Source organism: Mya arenaria, chromosome 16 (assembly GCF_026914265.1).
Source record: "Mya arenaria isolate MELC-2E11 chromosome 16, ASM2691426v1".
Lineage (NCBI taxonomy): Eukaryota > Metazoa > Mollusca > Bivalvia > Myida > Myidae > Mya > Mya arenaria.
In genome coordinates this window covers 700185-719425 of record NC_069137.1, presented here as the reverse complement: position 1 = coordinate 719425, position 19241 = coordinate 700185, and the positions used below count along the sequence as shown (strand labels likewise).

General features: G+C 33.6%; 1 long non-coding RNA gene across 1 annotated transcript; it reads right to left on the bottom strand.

Annotated features, from left to right (window-relative positions):
* Positions 1 to 16172: 16172 nt before the first annotated feature.
* Positions 16173 to 17283, bottom strand: LOC128221115 (uncharacterized). Its single transcript, XR_008258891.1, has 2 exons — positions 17161 to 17283; positions 16173 to 16639 (listed from the first exon to the last, which is right to left on the bottom strand). It is a non-coding gene; the product is annotated as an uncharacterized LOC128221115 (long non-coding RNA).
* Positions 17284 to 19241: the final 1958 nt, after the last annotated feature.

Sequence of the window (19241 nt, the reverse complement as noted above, 5' to 3'; positions counted from 1 at the left end):
TACCCTCCCCAAAACATGTTGGGTACTCCCCCTTTGCAAACATATAGTTATAAAGTTTAAGCAGAAACGGTGCAATATGATGAAATATATGCTTATATATCTCTGCGGGGATATTATCTAGACCACTATTTTTATTATTGTTTTGGGAAAATACTGCATCTTTTAGCTCAGCAACGGTTATTTCTTTATCAAGGTATTCATCGTAAGGTAATTTTCGAAAAGATCAGAAATATTTAGATTTTCCGCATCTTGGTGGCGTTTCTTATACTGGTTCTTCACCCTTTTCCAGAATTCCCTTGGTTTAGTTTTGCTTAATTTTTCTAATGTTTCCTTTTCCTTGGCTAAGTATTTATTTTTATTCTTGCGTTTAACCTTATTATAATTAGATTTTGATGCAATATATTTATGGCGCAATTCATCACTCGATTTATTCCGTATGAATTTATTCCTTGCCTCGATTTATTCCGTATGAATTTATTCCTTGCCTTTTTAAATGTAGATCGTGCATTATAGCATTCTGCATTGAACCATACTTTCTTGTTCGGATGTGGTATTTTATCTGTATTTAATGTATTTCTGGTAACAGACATACAAGACGCAGACTCTTGAACTATTTGTATAAATGATTGCGTAGTTTCATTAATATTAGTGCTTGAGTTTAATTGCTCAGTCAATAATGTTAATTGTTCGTGATACGAAGCTATTTTATTATTTAAATCCTGTACCTTTGACAAATCCCATTTAATGTATTTTGATTTGTTTACGTCATTTTCAGTATCGTTTGTATTATTTCTTTCTATCATATGTCTCCCAAAAGAACAAAATATACCTGAATGATCTGAGAATTCATTTGGTTCTAATATTTCAAAATTTGATATGTACTTAATATCATGGGCCTTCAATAATAAATAATCTACTACACTGGACCCTTGATGGGAATGAAAAGTATAATCTCCCACGTTATTATCCGTGTGCACCGAAGACAAAACATTTGCCGTATGGAGAATATTTCTCAATTCCTTGTTCTATTTCTTCAAAAAAATCAAATTGATCATTTGCAAATATTTTCGAATTAATAGGAGGAATATATGTGAAACAAATATACACATCTTTATCAAAGTTAAATAACTGTTTTGACAGTTTTAACCATAATATACCATGTTGGTTTTTATCCACAATTTCATAATATTTGCATAAAGTTGTATGTATGTATATTGATAATCCGCCGCTATAGCGACATTTTTTAGTATTATGTGCCTTATTTCCAGTAATATGTTCACTTACATATTTGTTTATCTCTAAATTTAAACAAGTTTGTTTTGAAATCCAAGTTTCAGATAATAGAATAATGTCATACTGCTGTATAATATCTAAAAAGTCAATATCAAATAATTTTCTGGATAGTCCATTCACATTCCATGACAGTAATTTTATGTCCAATCTCTCTTGACTGTCCTAAGCACGTGGTGGATCACAGAGCTTCCCGTTAACGAACGTTTTGTGCAGTGTCCTATTGAAGAAAAGTTTATTTCCGGTAACGCGGGCGGTCTGTCCTCGCTCCTGGGCGTCCTTGATGAGCGGCGCGAACGCCTTCCTGGCGTCCCGATATTCCTTGGGCGTTTGGATGCCGATACCCTGGTTGCTATCCTTCAGGGCGGACCTCACTTCCGGTTGGAAGGCTTTGGTACGTACCTCTTGTCTGGTGTTGTAGCTGTGGAATTTAACCACGATAGGGCGGGTTCGACCTCTTGATGGGGCACCAAGACGGTGGGCTCGATCAAATGTCATGTTATCAGTGTCTAGATCTAGTTTTAATTTGATCAAGTCTTTGACTAACCTTTCACAGTCTTCGACATTTCCGGAAGGGCTCTCTTGGATGCCGTAAAACATAAGGTTTTCTCTCATTGAGCGGGCTTTTAAGTCTAAAAGGTCCTCCTTAGATTTTTCTGCATCCTGTTGGTGTGATTTAAGAGAACTTTCCGCATTCTTACACATTCTGTCTAGCGTTTTCACCTGCTGTTGCATTGTAGCAAAGTCCTGCTTTCGCGCATCGTTTTCGTCGCTGATGTAGGTGCACGACTTTTCCATGTCGTTAACTTTAGCTTCCACAGATCCTATTCTGGTGTCGAAATCTGTCAGCTTCAGTTTTATAGAACTCAGAGCCTTTTCTATTTGGTCTATTTTCGGAATTACCGCTTTGATGGATTTAATGTCCGCGATAATTTCCGCTGCCCAGGGGGGTGGGGCGGCACTACCCTGCGGGGTGGACGATGTGAACACTCCTGGGGACTGGGGGTTAAATCCAAATTGCATCGGCTGTCCATAGTTAAATACAGGTGATTGGTTAGGATTCATCACAGTTGACACATATGATTGTGAATTATAAAGAAAATCCGACTCAGTATTTATGCACGTGGCTATCGATCCAGCGTGGTCACTGTTTTCAATATGGCTACCCGATAACGAGCGGCTAGCTTTTCTCTTTTTCGTCTTATATTTCTTATTTGGTTGATTGTTTCCAGTTTTTAACTCCACAGACATGAAGCTTAATGTTTAAACTTTAATCCAGTATCAATTTTGATTGAAATAATTAGTTATTATGACACTAATTTTCAAGATATTTCCCGGAGAAAAACAATCCATGTCTTGACCATTCACGGTTCACGGTTACAAACTAGGAGACGTATTTCATTTTGTATTCAAGTGTAATATTTTTTATATATAACGTAAGCAGTAAATTTAACCATAACCATATTTGTTGAGACATCAAAAATCTTTCTTCGCCCGTTTGAAGCACTACATGAGACCCATACGCTGGTGTCATAATCAGGGCTTTTTCTATTGTAGCTCCTACGAATTGTGATTGTGAACGGGAACGAATGTCGCACAAAAGCAAGTATTATTGTACAAAAATCCGGAAAAGAAGAATTTAAGGGATCAAAAACGATTGGTTCACTGTTTGCTGCGGCAAGAACTTTAAGTAGTACAACTCAGCCTCATATAAATGTTGACGATGCCCATTGCATTAATTAATGGAAAAAGCTAAATGTTGTACGCCCAGAACCATTTATATTTAAATAATTGACATAAATTAATGAAACCTATGTGATGTGTGTATTACTGTAGTATGGTATTGCATGTTATTATGGCAAAAGCTAAAATTCGCCGTCTTGAATTATTGCTATGTAACTTAAAGCTTGGCTGTGTCCTGTAGGTAAGGATTGACCCAATCACACCTATGCGCACCGCTGCCTTCGGTGATATCGGCGACAAGTAATGTTCATCACGCTTTTTCCAAGTTAAATCATTCATCCAATCCTTAGTATTCTATTTCACCATAACCTTGCTCATGCTACAATATATATCATGATAACACATGATTTGTATTTATTTCTGTAAAAACTTTCTAATGACATGTTTGTATTGCAGTATACTAGTATATTGTATAATTGTGATTGTTTCAATTTTTATATATATTGAAATCACCCTCGGATGGAAATAAAGAGAATATATACAATAACTCATTAAGAAGGCAAGCTGGGTTGATGAAACTTTGTATATGGATATATATAGAGGGCCATTAATTAAGGAGACTATGCACGTCTTTTTATATTTTTGTTAGACAAAATAGTGAAAATACTTCTTTTTGACAGGATCTTGGTATATTTACTCAAAACGTATTTATAAACGCTTAGTATACATTCATGAAATTTGGTAGAAAGAAGCCGTAAGAATATTTTGCACATGTTTTGGGGTTTTTTTGGACAAATATTTAGGTTGCTATGGCAACAAAAATAGTGAAAATACTATTTTTTTTACTTGATTAGTATCTCAAAAGTATATAAAGCAATATTTATGAAAGTACGTATGTTATAAGAGGGCAATTAGGGGATAAGGTATTTCACATTGGGCAAACTTTGCGGTTGCTATGGCAACACAAATATTAAAAACACCACTTTTTGTCGGGATAGCATAATTAAAAAAAATATGCAAGCTAGGTATATACAACTTTGTGTACAAGTGGTCAAGGACCGATAAGAAATTATGCACATCATATAAACATATTGCTACTGCGGCATGAGACTATTGTATTGCTAGCAGAAACGCGACGCTCTTATAACGTGATAATGCTTGCTGAATATAACTTTATGAAATGAATATCAATAAAAAAAAATGATTAAGTTTATACCCTATTCATATTCATAATAACTTTTTTAAATTATTCTTTGAAGAGTCTTGATTAAATTTTTGCCATTTGTATATTTCCTTCATGAAATATCAATTGTTAAATATCCGTGGTTCTTTATCAATAAATCACCTATACACGTATATTAATATCTTGCAGAAACGGAAAAGTAAAAAATGTCAACTTTCAAATGGGTCACAAACAAAATTTGCTTGAAAAAAACAACATATCCTACTACTAGTATATATCCGAATACTACTCAAGTTTTTTAATTTAAAAAAATGATAAAGTAAGTGCCTTTCTTGGAATTTTTACCAATGTATAGAACAAGGAAATAATAATCATTAGTTTCGAAGTATATAAAAGATTTACTGTGTAAAAAATATACAATGCCACAATTGTATCCGAAATTGTCCTTGAATTTTCTTTATCATTTATATGAGAGAAAATACTAAATAAATTGAATTTCATTTATACATTAAACAAGTAAATTTGTACTCACGTCAATTGTGTTCACTTTTCCAAAATTAGTAGCATTTTCAAGGCAAATATGAACTCATATGATTGATGATATCATATGACATTGCAGAATAGGACAACAACCTAATGGAAAAAGTGTATCCAGGGGCAGCAACTATGTTGATACAAGGTTATATATAACTATTTTTTATTTCATTTTTCACTAACTAAATCTTCATCTGCATGTATTGTTTTTATTTTTCTTATTGTTGTTGAATGAAACCTTTTTAGTATGTTCACACAAAGACAATTGAGCATTTATAAACATTAAGTTTTTGGCTTTTATTGGAATACCAATTTACCACACCCACTTTTAGAACACATTTGTTCCCAGACAAAAATATCCTAGTGACTCAAGTTTACTAGACACAAACAGTTAAAGCATAACGTTGCTCCTAGCGATGAAAAAATAATTAATTTGCTAAGTTTAAAACATATTACTGAAACTGTAGTAACTGGATCGCAAAAATATACGAAGTTCAAGGTATTTTTCTTCATATTTTCTAAAAAATATTCATTACAAATGAAATCAGTGGCTTGAAATAATATTAACTTCATATTTAATTAGCTTTTAAAGACTTGTAGCAGAATGAATTGTTGTTCATACCAAAAATGACTATATGTCAATCGTAAAAAAGACCAGGGGTATTTTTGGCAATTTTGGCGGTCATCTTGGACGCCATCTTGGATTGTAGGAGAATCCAGCACTTTCGGTAAAAATGAAATATAGTTCCATATTCTACAGACCCTAGCGTACAATTTGATATATAAAAGTTACTGTTATCTGACGTAGACCGATCGAGTGCACAAAACACCCTCCGTTTTCTACACTATACGCACAACTACAAGCAAGTATTCAATGATATACTGCTTAAATATAATTTGTATCTATGATTTCAAATGACCTTACCTTTCAATAAATTTGATTTGAAATTATGACTATTTTTCAAAATGTCAACCATTTAACGGTAAAAGACAACAGTGCACGAAGCAGGCAACATTTCATATCGGCACATACCAAACTCCACGCCGAAGTAGCTTCCCCTTACAATATTGCTGTCTTCGAAAGACATTAAGCGAGTTATATATATTTCAAATAATAGTGTTTTAATCCAAAATAACAAATATTTGGAAAATATATCTATGTATTTACAGACAGCTTGTACAAATGTATAAAGACTTATAACATAAATGAAATAAATTAGATTCTTATACTGCTATCGTCTCTCTTTATTTAAAAGGATATGTTCACATAGTCAATAGCAGTTTTTAAGAACAGTGAAAGTTTCCCTTTTTGAAAATTAAGCATATGCTAAAACAACTCCCTGTCATTGACAATTACGCAATTATACCCATGTTTGGCACTAGCTAATTAATCAAGAACATACAAGTGCCCCGGGAGTCTGATCATACCGATACTATTTCACGCTATTTAACATTTTTCATGTTCGAAATTACAAGCGCCTTTGGAACTTGATCTTAACGCAATACGATTATTATGATTCTAACTCTTTCTGTCATCACTGTTACCCCTTCTGACACCGTTGTTACGACTCCTTTCAGCATTGTTGCTCATAATTTGCTATTACAACTATTTCCGTCACCGTTCTTATCCTTTCTTTTGTTGTTATTACCGACTGGTTATGCTTATTTCTTCTCATCTCTACACCCCAGCAAGCAAGGCTAAATGGGTCCCATATGGGCTGAATCTGGGCAAAAAGCCCATATGGGGCCATATAAGTCCCATATGGTTGAGAATGCCCAGATGGGACCCAGATGGGACCCATATGGCTGCTCATCTATATTAATTGGATACAAAAAGGGAAACAAAGATCATTGTTATATGAAAATATGTAAACATCGATACTATGTGCAAAAAGTTCATTATTTCATGCATCGGCTTCATATATTTTGCTATGATATGCCCCAGATAGGTCCCATATGGGTCCCATATACTCGGCATTGTCATTATAGTAGGGCAGTGTTAGATGGTAAGGCACGATGTTGTGGCGATGATGCATACATACACAAGGAACAGATATGTTTCCGTCATTTCATTTTTTTTATTACTTCTTAAATATAAACCATTTGCAATTGTGTTTTTATGAGCAATTCAGTCACAAATAAAAAAAATATGCGGAAAATTTGTCACGTGATATTTTATCGACGTGATTGGGTGAAAAAACAATGGTCTTTAAAGAAAAGGTAAAGGTTTTAATTTAACTTTTAATGCAAGTTATATTAATATTAATAGTATTTTAATTTTAAACAAGTGAATTACTGATGACTTTCATGTAGAAGTATTGTTCGTGGTACGATTTTGTAACTTGTCATATAATTTCGCGATCATATCGATATAAATTATAAAGTAGAGGCATTCGGGATGGCAGATGGCAAAACAAAACAAAACTAAAAAATAACAACGACAAATTAATGGTTCATGCAGCTGTGGGGAACCTATTTACATATAAACCACCAAAGAGACTTAAACCTATTCTTTTCTCTTTAATGGATTCTGACAATCTGACATTAATATTTTATCCAATTTAAAAGTGCACCAAGGAGGCTGTACGAGGATGTGAGCGAGGGTAAACAGCCTGCCACTACTGCTAATGGTGATGATGACGATGATGGCAAGACCAACACCCCCCAACATTCCAGCTACCCGTTCATTATTCGATGAATATATAGTTGACGATAAAATGCTGCTGATTTATTAGTAAACATTTGATAATCACTTTGATGAAATAACTGTCTCGGATATTCATCTATCCACCAACACTATTTATAGGATGTCTACAATTGAACCCAGCAACGCGCTTTTGTAGCCGCAAGGAAATGGAGGGGGCCATCCAGAAGTGGCTTTTCGAGTCTCGAGGTCGTGAGGTTGGCCGCAAAGACCGAGCAAGGGTCACCCCGATGCTTCCTGAGTAGAATGTTGACTTATTTACTTACCAAAAAAAATCGGATTCACGACTCGGAATTTAACCAACAAAAATTGTCCGAATAATTGTCACGGATTTTCAAATTGATTATATACAATATGTATGCATCGATTATTTTATCATACACATCAATGTCGTGTGACATGTTATATAGTTTGTATCACAAAAATGTAATAATGAGATATCTCCAACTTTTGCCCTAAATTTTCATATCGCTAAGGATTGCAAGAACAGCACTTCTTATCTATATTTATAGGCAAATCCATGTTGCTTTTACTTCAAGACAAACTGTCCATGACAAATAAGAGACCCATCAACAAGACAAATATGTTTAGTTCGGATTTGGATGATTGTTCAAAAGAAGACTCTTAATATTTAATCCTTCCCTTTTATAAACAGCATTACGCTGATGTTTCAGGTAGGTTATTTAAGGAAATATATTTTATTAACATTTTTAATCCAATTCTAAACAATAAGTGACGATGCCAGATTTCATTTACCAACACATGTACACATGTGAACACAATAATGTTCCCAAGTTACGGTGTCAATAATATCATATTTTACTTCGATTGTATTGTTTCCCTGATGAACATTGAAAGCGAAACCTGTTGGCTTTGAATAATTATCATTATATCTCGGAATGATGTTGGTTTTTGTTTTACTATAATATTTTCTTATCCTGGGTACACCATTTTAAACTTTGATACACCCACTATAAACTTATTTTAAGATGAAGTAAGAAATTTGGCTGAATGAAATAAGCTACTTAAGGGTGTTACGCTTAAGAATTTTCGAGAAATTGGGGCCAGATGACTTTATAATTATATGAACCCCATTTATTTCCCTGGCCATAACAGTGATCGCTGATTTGTACATGCTTTTTTAACCTATAGAGTGAGTGTCTATATATTAATTAATACTTGATAGACCACAATGAAACGGGTCTAAATGATATAAATTTATTATGTAAATATTTGGTATATAATATATGCTGTTGATCTACTTTTGTTTCATATGTATTTTGTAATGTAACTCTTCATACATGGAGGAAATAAGGATATATATATATATATGTTTTAACATTCAGTCATGCCGGTTCACTAGTCAGTATTACAAGGTGCATTAATTGTGTTAGTCAATAGTTCGGGTTTGTGTTTAATTTTTCTCCTTTTAAATTCTTCTTTATTTTACATGTATGATTTTTGTGATTGAATCCAATGTGCTTATTAACTTGAAACTGTTATTTCAATTCTGGTTTGAAACGCTGCTTTATTTCTAAGCAATATTGTTATACTTGAATGTGAAGATGCACTCCATGCTCTGGTCCCAATTTCTCGAAACATCTCAAGTCTCTTTAAACATGATTAAGCTAAACCCAATATTTTTGTCTTTCAATATTTGGCGTTTTATACAATCCTTTAAATGGTTTAATACTTAAGATAGTTTTTGATAAAAATGGCCGAGGAGCTCCGAATTTTGTTAAAGCCTTTAAAATGTGTGGTTTTTTACATGTAATTTTTGACACGCTTTTTCAATTTGACAGCTTTAAGTGACTGATACAATCAATAAAACAAAGTTAACACTTATTATTAAGTTATTATATAAATGTACTAGATCCTTTTAGCTTGGTATTGTCAAACCAAACTGAAAAAATGTGTCAAAATTTCAGTCACATTTTTTTTGTGTGCCACTCAAGATTGTCAGTATTTAATTTTTGTTGACTGTTTTAGTTTGTACATCTTGTTTTACATTTCTAATGTTTTCATGTTAATAAACTTAATAAGATTATTGCTATCTTTGTTGTGTAATGAAATATTATGTTGACATTATGTCATTTGTACTTCTCAACATAGCTGTTGGTCTAGATAACCAATAAAGGATAGTAATGCAATAGGTGAACACTCAAGATAAAATATTTTAGGTAATTGGAATCAATATATAAAAACATGTAATAACAAAAGTAACGGTTTATCCCAAATGTATTGCTTATGTAGGGCCCATATACAGCCCACATATACCATATCAAGCCCTGTTCAAAAACCCATGTGGGGCCCATATGGGTCCCATATCAAGCCCTGTTCAAAAACCCATGTGGGGCCCATATGGGTCCTATATCAAGCCCTGTTCAAAAACCCATGTGGGTCCCACATTCAACCCATATGGGCTTGCACATATGGGACCCACATGGAGCCCTGTTGCAAAACGCATGTGGGGCCCAGATGGGTAGCCCACATGGGATCCATATGGGTCCCATATGTTTTGCTGGCTGGGACCATCCAATGTTTAAATGAATTTTGTATTAAAAATATGTTCTTAACATAACTAAAATAAAAATAATTATGATATAAATATAATAATTATTATCATACTAATAATGCAAATTTTAATTAATTAATTAACTAATGTTTTTTATGATCTTGTGCTTTTTGAAATATGACTTCCATATATTAAAGCAGAAATAAAAGAATTGTCTCCTAGTTGATTTTTCCTTCAGCGGAAGACCGGTGATCGACAAGATGACTTTTTGCTCGCCTGGCCACGATGTGGTTAAACGTGTATGACAATAATATATTGACAGGGTTCGATTGTCAGTAAAATAAAGTCAAGAGTTATAGCCCTTGATTTATTAAAATATGCCATACTTCACCTTGTTTACACACTAGCACCTTCATTTCTTCACCAATCATAATCATTTTGAAAATTAATATGTATGCACGCTATATCTCGACCATGTTTGAAAATGGGCTAAATTGGATCAGAACGTCTTTAGTTTATCCCCTCTTAATTGATCAAATAAATAATGTTATTGCCCTTGATTTTTACTATTTTTACTATGTTCACTATGTTTACAGTCATACACCTTACATTCTAGTTGCTATGCCAACCCTCACATGATATTTATACAGAATGTTTTAAAGTTTTAAGATCTCATTTAAGTGTAATTATGGGCAAAATTGGACAATCTGTTGTTCTCTGTTTTATGATCATTTGGTGTACATCACCATTTTATTACGTTATGAAGTTCATTGGTTAATCCATCCTTGTCGTATTCAAACATGATGTATTTTCAAACAAATATGTATGGATGACCTTCTTAACTCAACTTGATATTGAATGTATATTAAATAATTTAGACCACATATTGGACAGGGTATTTAATTAAAGTAAAACATATACTATAACTGCCTCAATGATGTCTAATAAACAAATAACAGCCATGTAAACCATACCATCTTTATTGGTGTCAAATCGGTAAGAAGCTGAAAACAGACAATAGTTCTCATATACATAGTGTTCCTTACAATATGTACTTGAATATTTTAACAAAATCTAAGTTAACTTAAAGAATTGCCATAAAAACACATTTGGTACGAACAGGTCATAGTCCGAAAGCGTACAAAAATTAATCGAGGAATTTCCATATAAAAACGAATTATTACAAACTGACACTTTGCTGAATTGTAAACTATACATTTATCTATCAAAATACACCAAAAATATGATAAAACTTACACTGTGCGGACTCTAAATGGACATTCAACATAAAAATCTTCTTTAACATGTGCGAAAACGTTTTTCTTACGAATGAAAAATGAAACCAAAGATAAGACAACTACCACAAAGTGAAATTACCGGCAAGACAAAACAGTTCGCATAAAATGCGAATATACAGTTCCATGACATATACCCACCTTAGTACTCATTTTGTTTTAATTCAATGAATTATTAGTCCCTGGACGCCGAAATATTTCGGAGAAGGGAGATAGATTTGGCGTTGTGCGTTCGTTCGTCCTTCCTTCCGCTCTTTTGTCCGTCCTGTTCAATAAATTATTAGTCCCCGGACGCCGAAATATTTTGGAGAAGGGAGATAGATTTGGCGTTGTGCGTTCGTTCGTCCTTCCTTCCACTCTTTTGTCCGTCCTGAATTCTTTACTATGTAACTACTGGAAATAAATAAATGAAACTTATGTGTGAATAACCGTGGTGCGCATAGGTGCACGCGCTATATCCATTTGGATCAGGTCAGTAACACAATAGCTATTGCTTGTGTGAAAGGTGTATTACTGTAGACTGGCATTGCATGCAATATTCGACAGAATTGGGTCAATAACACAAAAGTTAATGCCCTTTAGAAATGGCAAGCGGTAAAATTGGCCGTCCTGAACTATTTCTATGTAACTTAATGGCTTTTACGGGACGTTAACAAAAGTGATAGATATGTTGACCTGTTAATGACACATTGATAACATCACGTGAAGATGTCAATCAACCAATCACGCAACAACACAGTCGTAATTAAGTGACAATTAGCGTAGTGAACGCTAATTTAAATTGTGGTCTTCAAAGACGATTTTTGAGCAAATGTCAACATTTGCTGAAGGGTTCCAGCTTTTGGTATTTTAGTTTTAACACACCTTATGATTTGCCACACATAATTAAAAAAAAACGTGAATTTTACAAACCTTGAGCGAGTACCTTTAACGAAATTGATGTATTTAATACGTAAAATATTTATAAATATAGTGTGATGGTGCATGCGCACGATTCGTTTGAATCTGGTCAATAACACAAAGTCTAATTGCCCTTTAATTAACGGGGAAAAGAGTAAACTTTAATAGTTTTGAGCCATTTATATATATAAAATCTTGTTGACAGAAATAAGAGAACCTAAAAAGATGGGTTAACAACAATGTTGCAGTGGTGCGTGGGCATGTTTTGTCTGGATTTAAATAGTATACGTAATGTTATTTTGGGCGTACAAACATTATATGCAATGAACATATAGAACAAAAAGGACTTTTTGACTATGCTATTGTAACAAAATGATCACTGCATAATGCATAATGCATAAACTCAAAGAGAAGGCAAACTAGGGTTATGACATTTGGTTTGTGGTTAGGAGTTCCTAAGGTGATTATGCATGTCAATTTACTTTTTGTCCGACAAAGCATGTGGTTGTTGTAACAACAGAAATATTGTAAATAACATTCCAACAGTAGAATATTGTCGTTTGATGCATACTTGATGTACCTGAAGCTAAGAATAAAAATAGAAGAACAAGTAGCATTTAATCATGACAAATATGAGATCCACAAACAAAAATGGAGAGTTATTGATATCTTATATGATTAATCTAAAAAACGACATGAGTAGCCACAACAATATTAATCAAAAAGAACCTTTTATAAAAATACAAAAATAATCTTCATGAAAAAAGAGACATCACTCTGAAGGTGTGTAAATGCGCGTGCATGAGTTTTCTTTTGTGTGGGCGTGGGTGTGTATGTATGAGTGCGAGCGTGCTTGCGTGCGTGCGTGTTTGCGTGTGTGTGTGTGTTTGTTCTTTTTTGTAAAATGTATTAAGCATTGAAATGTTTACAAAATATCATTTTCGTTTGCCTTTTATGTCAACATTCGATGTAGAAAATAAATGAGAAAAAAACAGCATTCCATTCATCTGGAAAAATGGATCCTGTGATAACTCAAGAAGTATGCAAGCTTTAAGTATATGAAACTTTGTGAATAAGTGGTGAGGGGCCAATAAGGAAAGTATGCACACCATTTAAAAGTATTGCTACTATGGCAAGCGGGCTATTGTTCTTCTACCAGAAACGCGACGCTCATATTACTTGATAATTATGCTGAAAATAACTTTATGAAGCGAATTTCAATTAATAATCAGAATTGTTTACTCACAACAGCAGTCCGAAATTGTTGTCTTGATATGTTTAATTCTTCGACAATGAAAACCCTACGACATGATCAATCGATTGATAGATATTCTTGATTATTTATCAATAAATCACCTATACACGAATATTTATATTTGCATATATATATATTTTCAGAAATACAAAGTGCAACACAAACACCGCTATTTTCACAAAGGGCTGCTTTTAACAACGCGAGTATCTACCTAGTACACACGAGGGAAAAGCCATAGAAGTGAAGGACTTAACAAGCTGCGTTTCTACAAAGTCATTGAGAAGTCGCTTGCTTATTCACACACACGAGAAGCCGTACTTATCAAGGTTTTTTTTTACAAAGTTTTTAATTGAAGAGTCTTTTGTAAATTCACAGGGACGAGTGACCGTACTTGTGTTATACTCATGAATGCGTTTTCACGAAGTTGTCATTTGAAGAGTTGCTTGATATTTCACAGGGACCAGAGGCTGTATTAGTGTAAGACTCATGCTGCGTTTTAACAAAGTTGTCGTTTGTAAGGTTGCTTGCTAATTCACAAGGACGATAAGTCGTTCAAGTGTAAGGCTTATTATGCTGCGTTATCACATAGTTGTCATTTTGTGAGTTTTTTGCTGATTCACATTGACTAGGTATGTTCATCAAGGATTGTTAGGTACCGCCTTGGAACGGTCAGTAAAATGTAAATTTACTGGGGGTTTAAACCAGTTTGTGTGTACAACCTCATTCTTATCCCAACAATCCTGAATAAAATAATAACGTAAATGGTTGAACATCATCAAATTTCAAGGTGTTTCTTAAACATTTGTTTTTATAGTGTAAGCCATAATCTCGTTTAAAGTATGACTTCTTTAACTTTCTAGTCATATATAAAAAGCTTTGTTTATTTATCAAGGATTGTTAGGTACCGCCTTGGAACGTTCAGTAAAATGTAAATCCTCACTCTTATCCCAACAATCCGAGATAAAGATAAAACGCAAAATCTTATCAAAGTATAAAACTTAAATGGCCAACATGAGTGCTCATTTGGGAGAGAAACCATTCAAATGGAGATATGTGGTGCAGCATTTTCACGTAAATACTCCTTAGATACACATGTCAATACACACTGGTGAAAAACCAAACAAGTGTGAAATATGTGGTGCTACTTTTTCGCTTAAGCATAATCTACAAGAGCCACATGCTAATTCACAACAGAGAACTACCGTACAAGTGTGGGATATGTGATGCTGCCTTTCCAAAAAAATGTAATATAAAGTCACACACGCGAGTTCACACTGAAGAGTAACCGTACAAGTGTGATATATGTGACGCTACATTTTCACAAAAACTCATCTTAGGACACACATGCGAATTCATACAGGAGAGAAGCCGTTCAAGTGTGACAACCTGTATGTGACGTTACTTTTTCACATTAACCTCATCTTAGGACACACATCCGAATTCACACAGGAGAGAAACCGTACGAGTGTGAAATATGTGATGCTGCTAAAAAGTAGCTTAAACCCCCACATGCGAATTCACACAGGTTATAAGCCGTAAACGTGTTCGATGCTGCTTTTCAGACAATAGTTATTAAAGACCCATTCGCAAATTAACACTGGTGAGAAACCGTATAAGTGCAACATATGTGACGCTACGTTTTATTGTTTTATATCATATGAAAGGAGATTCTTATAAAATAACTTTGCTGATTTATTAAAAATGACATAATGTTCTATTTTTCTTAGACACATACAGGTAATACATGAATGTCAAAAACTAGCCCTCTCTTTGTCAAAGTTCAAACAAAGTCCAATTCAAAACACACGTTAGTTATCGAACTAATGACGACAATAAGGTCACCTGTATGATTTGCCAACAGCAAAAAAATCAGAGCTCATGGTAACTTCTTTAAATGCTGATTCTCCTCAAAATGAATAAGTTGAATTGCATCATTGAATGTAGGATTCTTCATTAAATTTGATGAGATCTCCTGCCAATTGACCTTTAGGGACATGCACCTTTAAAACTGCAATCTTACAGATTAACTGATTTTGATATCATTGCCTTCAATTCAGTCAGTCGTATAAGATGATTTACAAAATAACAGATATCAGTTGTTTGAAACACTGTCAAAAGACTCCATTTTCTTAAAGCGTTAGAAACGCTTCTAACCATAAATATATCCATTTTCAAACAAAGATACGTACAAATGTTATCTGATCTTCTATCAGCAATCTTTTATCACTGGTTTTCAGACATTTTTTGTCAAAACGGTCAAGATAATTCTGTAAAAATGTTTTCTGATCTTCCATCAGCAATCTTATATCACTGGTTTTCAGACATTTTTTTGTCAAAATGGTCAGTCTGAGAATGCAGCTTTAAACTTGAGCACTGTATTTACAATGATGAACAATTTTAGTTATGAAAATTAAAATACATAGGAACAGATGTATTGAATCATTCAAGTCTTGAAATATTATGTTTGATCTTGCTGGACATGAGCCTATTGTTTCTGGAAATTTGCATGTGTACCAAGTTTCATTTAAATCTCAAGGCTGTTTGAATTTGGGCTAAGAAAATATTCGGCCTACAGTACTGCGCTAACGACACCTAGGCTTATTGACTATAACAATACTAAAGTAACATGATAGGAAAAAGCTCGAACCAAGGGCTGCCGGAAAAGGCATGGTGCTCCTACAAACTAAGTTAACCGGGTGGCTAATTATTGCCCACAAACGTTAACTCGATTTTATGTCTTTTTAATATTAACCATGGGAGTTTACACAGTCATTGGAATAAAAAGATCATAGACAACCATATTAATAACAACGGTATTTTTTACAATTTAATAACAACATTAAACATGATATAATTCAATAACAATAAATTGTCCTTGGTATGCAATAATCCCTTTAAAGGTTCATTTGCCAAGGGTTAAAAAAACACATCTTGCTTCTTTTTGAAAAATCTCTTGTTCGACAGTTATCGGCTATAAAGTGTTGTTTCACATCCTGTGTCATAATTTTAAGTTCTAAATGTCTACTTTTTGTACCAAACATTTAAATTTATGTCACTTGTGTGCATTTCTTTAGTCCTTGCAGTCAAGGAAAGTTTTCATTCATATTGACACACTTCATTTATGTTATCTCTGTTCTTGGACCGATTCCGTCTCTTGTGTTTTGCACAAAAATATCTTGTAAAACCACTGATATAGCAGGTGCTATCAGATTAATGGTATCAACTGCCTACTCCTGTTGAGCATCAACTTGGCGGACTCAAACATCCGGGATGGACATCTCTGAAATAAAATAAATAGTTTTATCATCATCCAACTTAGCCTGAAAAAAATAAAAATATAAAAGACTCTTAACTGTTAAAGCTGCACTCTCACAGATTACCGTTTTGACAACTTTTTTTATTTGTTGTCTTGGAAAGAGGCAATTTCTGCGTAAATATCTGCAAACCAGTGATATAAGCCTGCTGACAAAAAAATCAGATCACCGATTTTCATATCTCCATTTAAAAATTATTTTATTTACTTAGAAATGAAAATCTGCGATCCAATGTTTTGTCAGCAGTCTTTTATCACTGGTTTTCTTGCACGTTTGCATAAATTGGCAGTCGAAGACAAAAAAAAACAGTTGTCAAAATGTTTAATCTGTGAGAGTGCAGCTTTAATATCAGTCAGATATTTAAATAGTTACAATTTACTAGTACAATATTAATAAGCTGTTATTCTAAGACCTGCATATTTGTTTACATACAGCACAGCAGTCAGTATTTAAATGCCCTTCTTAATCACATTTAAGCTTCATTTACTTGACTGTTTTGAAGTTGCAGATTTTAACAATTTCACACTAATTGCAACATGTCATTCATTTAATTTAATAACAAACTCAACAAAAAAAAATTGAAAAAAATGGCCGAGGAGTTCCGAATGCCATTTAAAGGTCAAAGACAACAGTACAGGAAGCAGTCAACATTTCATATGGGCACATACCAAACTCCAAGCCGTAGTAGCTTCCCCTTCCAGTATCGTTGTCTTGGAATGACATTAAGCGAGTTATATATATAACAAATATTTGGAAAATATATCTATGCATTTACAGACTACTCGTACAAATGTATAAAGACTTATAATATAAATGAAATATATAAGTTTCTTATAATGCTTCCGTATCTCTTTATTTAAAGGGATATGTTCACATATCAATAGCAGTTTTTAAGCACAGTGCATCCCTTTTTGAAAATTAAGCGTGGCAAATCGTTTGAAGAGATATTTAAAGTGACTCGTTTACACATAGGAAAACAATCCCTTTTCAAAATTAGGTTTTCCGAATCATTTAAAGTGTAAGAATTAAGTAATTTGATAGCTTGCAATCTTTAAGTAATGCTAACATATGGTCGTTATCTTGCCTTTGAGGTCGGTGATATTGAAAAGCGTCAGTAACGCGATTTGGATATTCCGGGAAAAAATGCTACTAGATAATAATAACTTAGAGAGGGAAATGTGGGAAATGCGAAAACTAGTATTAAATTTGAAATTACTTTTACATTCTGCCTAGTCAATTGCATTTACATTACAAATTGATATTCCAATATTCCTACAACAAAAAAGGTAAAAATAATGAATTATCTCAATGTTTCAATGAAATATCCGCTTTTCTCACATATTCTTCACATCTTTCGTCTTGTATCATCACGGACCGATGCGCAGCCAACACAGATTCACGCAGGGGATTCTTATGTTCATCTCTGAGTCGGTATACTTGTGCTTAGTCGCACAAAATTGGAAGAAAAACCATCAATTTGTGGTGCCAATGTTGACATACATGTATGTTTAAAACATCAACGTTGTTTGGACAAACCTTTAAACGATTATGAATTAATCACGTTGCAGAGATTACCAGTATAAATAAAACAATAAAACAGTAGCTAAAACACAAATACAAACCCTGTTACAGATATTTGCCCACACGATACTACATAAGAGACACACACGTAAGTACAAACACGACAAAACAGACCACACACGCATCGAAATAGCTTCACCGATATATGATGAGATTATGACCTTGGAACGGTCTGAGTTACGGGGCACGAGTCTACTGGGGGCTTAAACTGGTTTATACGGCCTTAGCATACTTGTCACAACATTTATTTAATAATAAAAATATAAAAAATATAAGATTCATCAAAGCCAGTTTCAACATTCTTAGAAGGTTGCATAATTTAGCTTTAGAGCTACATGATCCCAAAATGTATTTTTCCCTATTTTACGTGAATGAGCACCCATGATCTCATGATATAAAAAGTGTACTGTTTCTTCCCTTAGACAAGATTTTTTTAAAGCATACCTATATTCAAGCATTCCTGCATGGCTGCACATTGACCCAAACTAACAGAACGTGATGATACAAGAAGGAATATTTTAAGGGATATAGATAGTTTTTTATTGTAGAAATATTGTAATTTCCAAACGGAAACGCAATATTTCAAAATTACAATTTGCGCAATTAAACAAATAGCCAATAAATATACATACATTATATGTATACAAATGAAATACATCACAATATGTTCGAGAATTAGAAAACAAAATAAAACTTATATTAATTAAAACTGTTACATTCTTTCCGAGAGCTCAGTTTTGGGGACTAATAATGTGTACTCGCTGCCTTAAGCTCGTCAAACATTACATAAATTAAGACTTGTTGTTAATTTGACACCACACTCCTAATTTTTTACAATCCTATTATTTATTAAGAACAAATAAACGAATATACTTAACTAATTATTGAGGATTAAAAATGAGCTTTCGCTGTCTTAAAGGCATAGTTTAAGCCTTCTAAAAGTGACCCTAAGCCTTTTAAAAGTGCCCCCCCCCCCCCAAAGAAAAA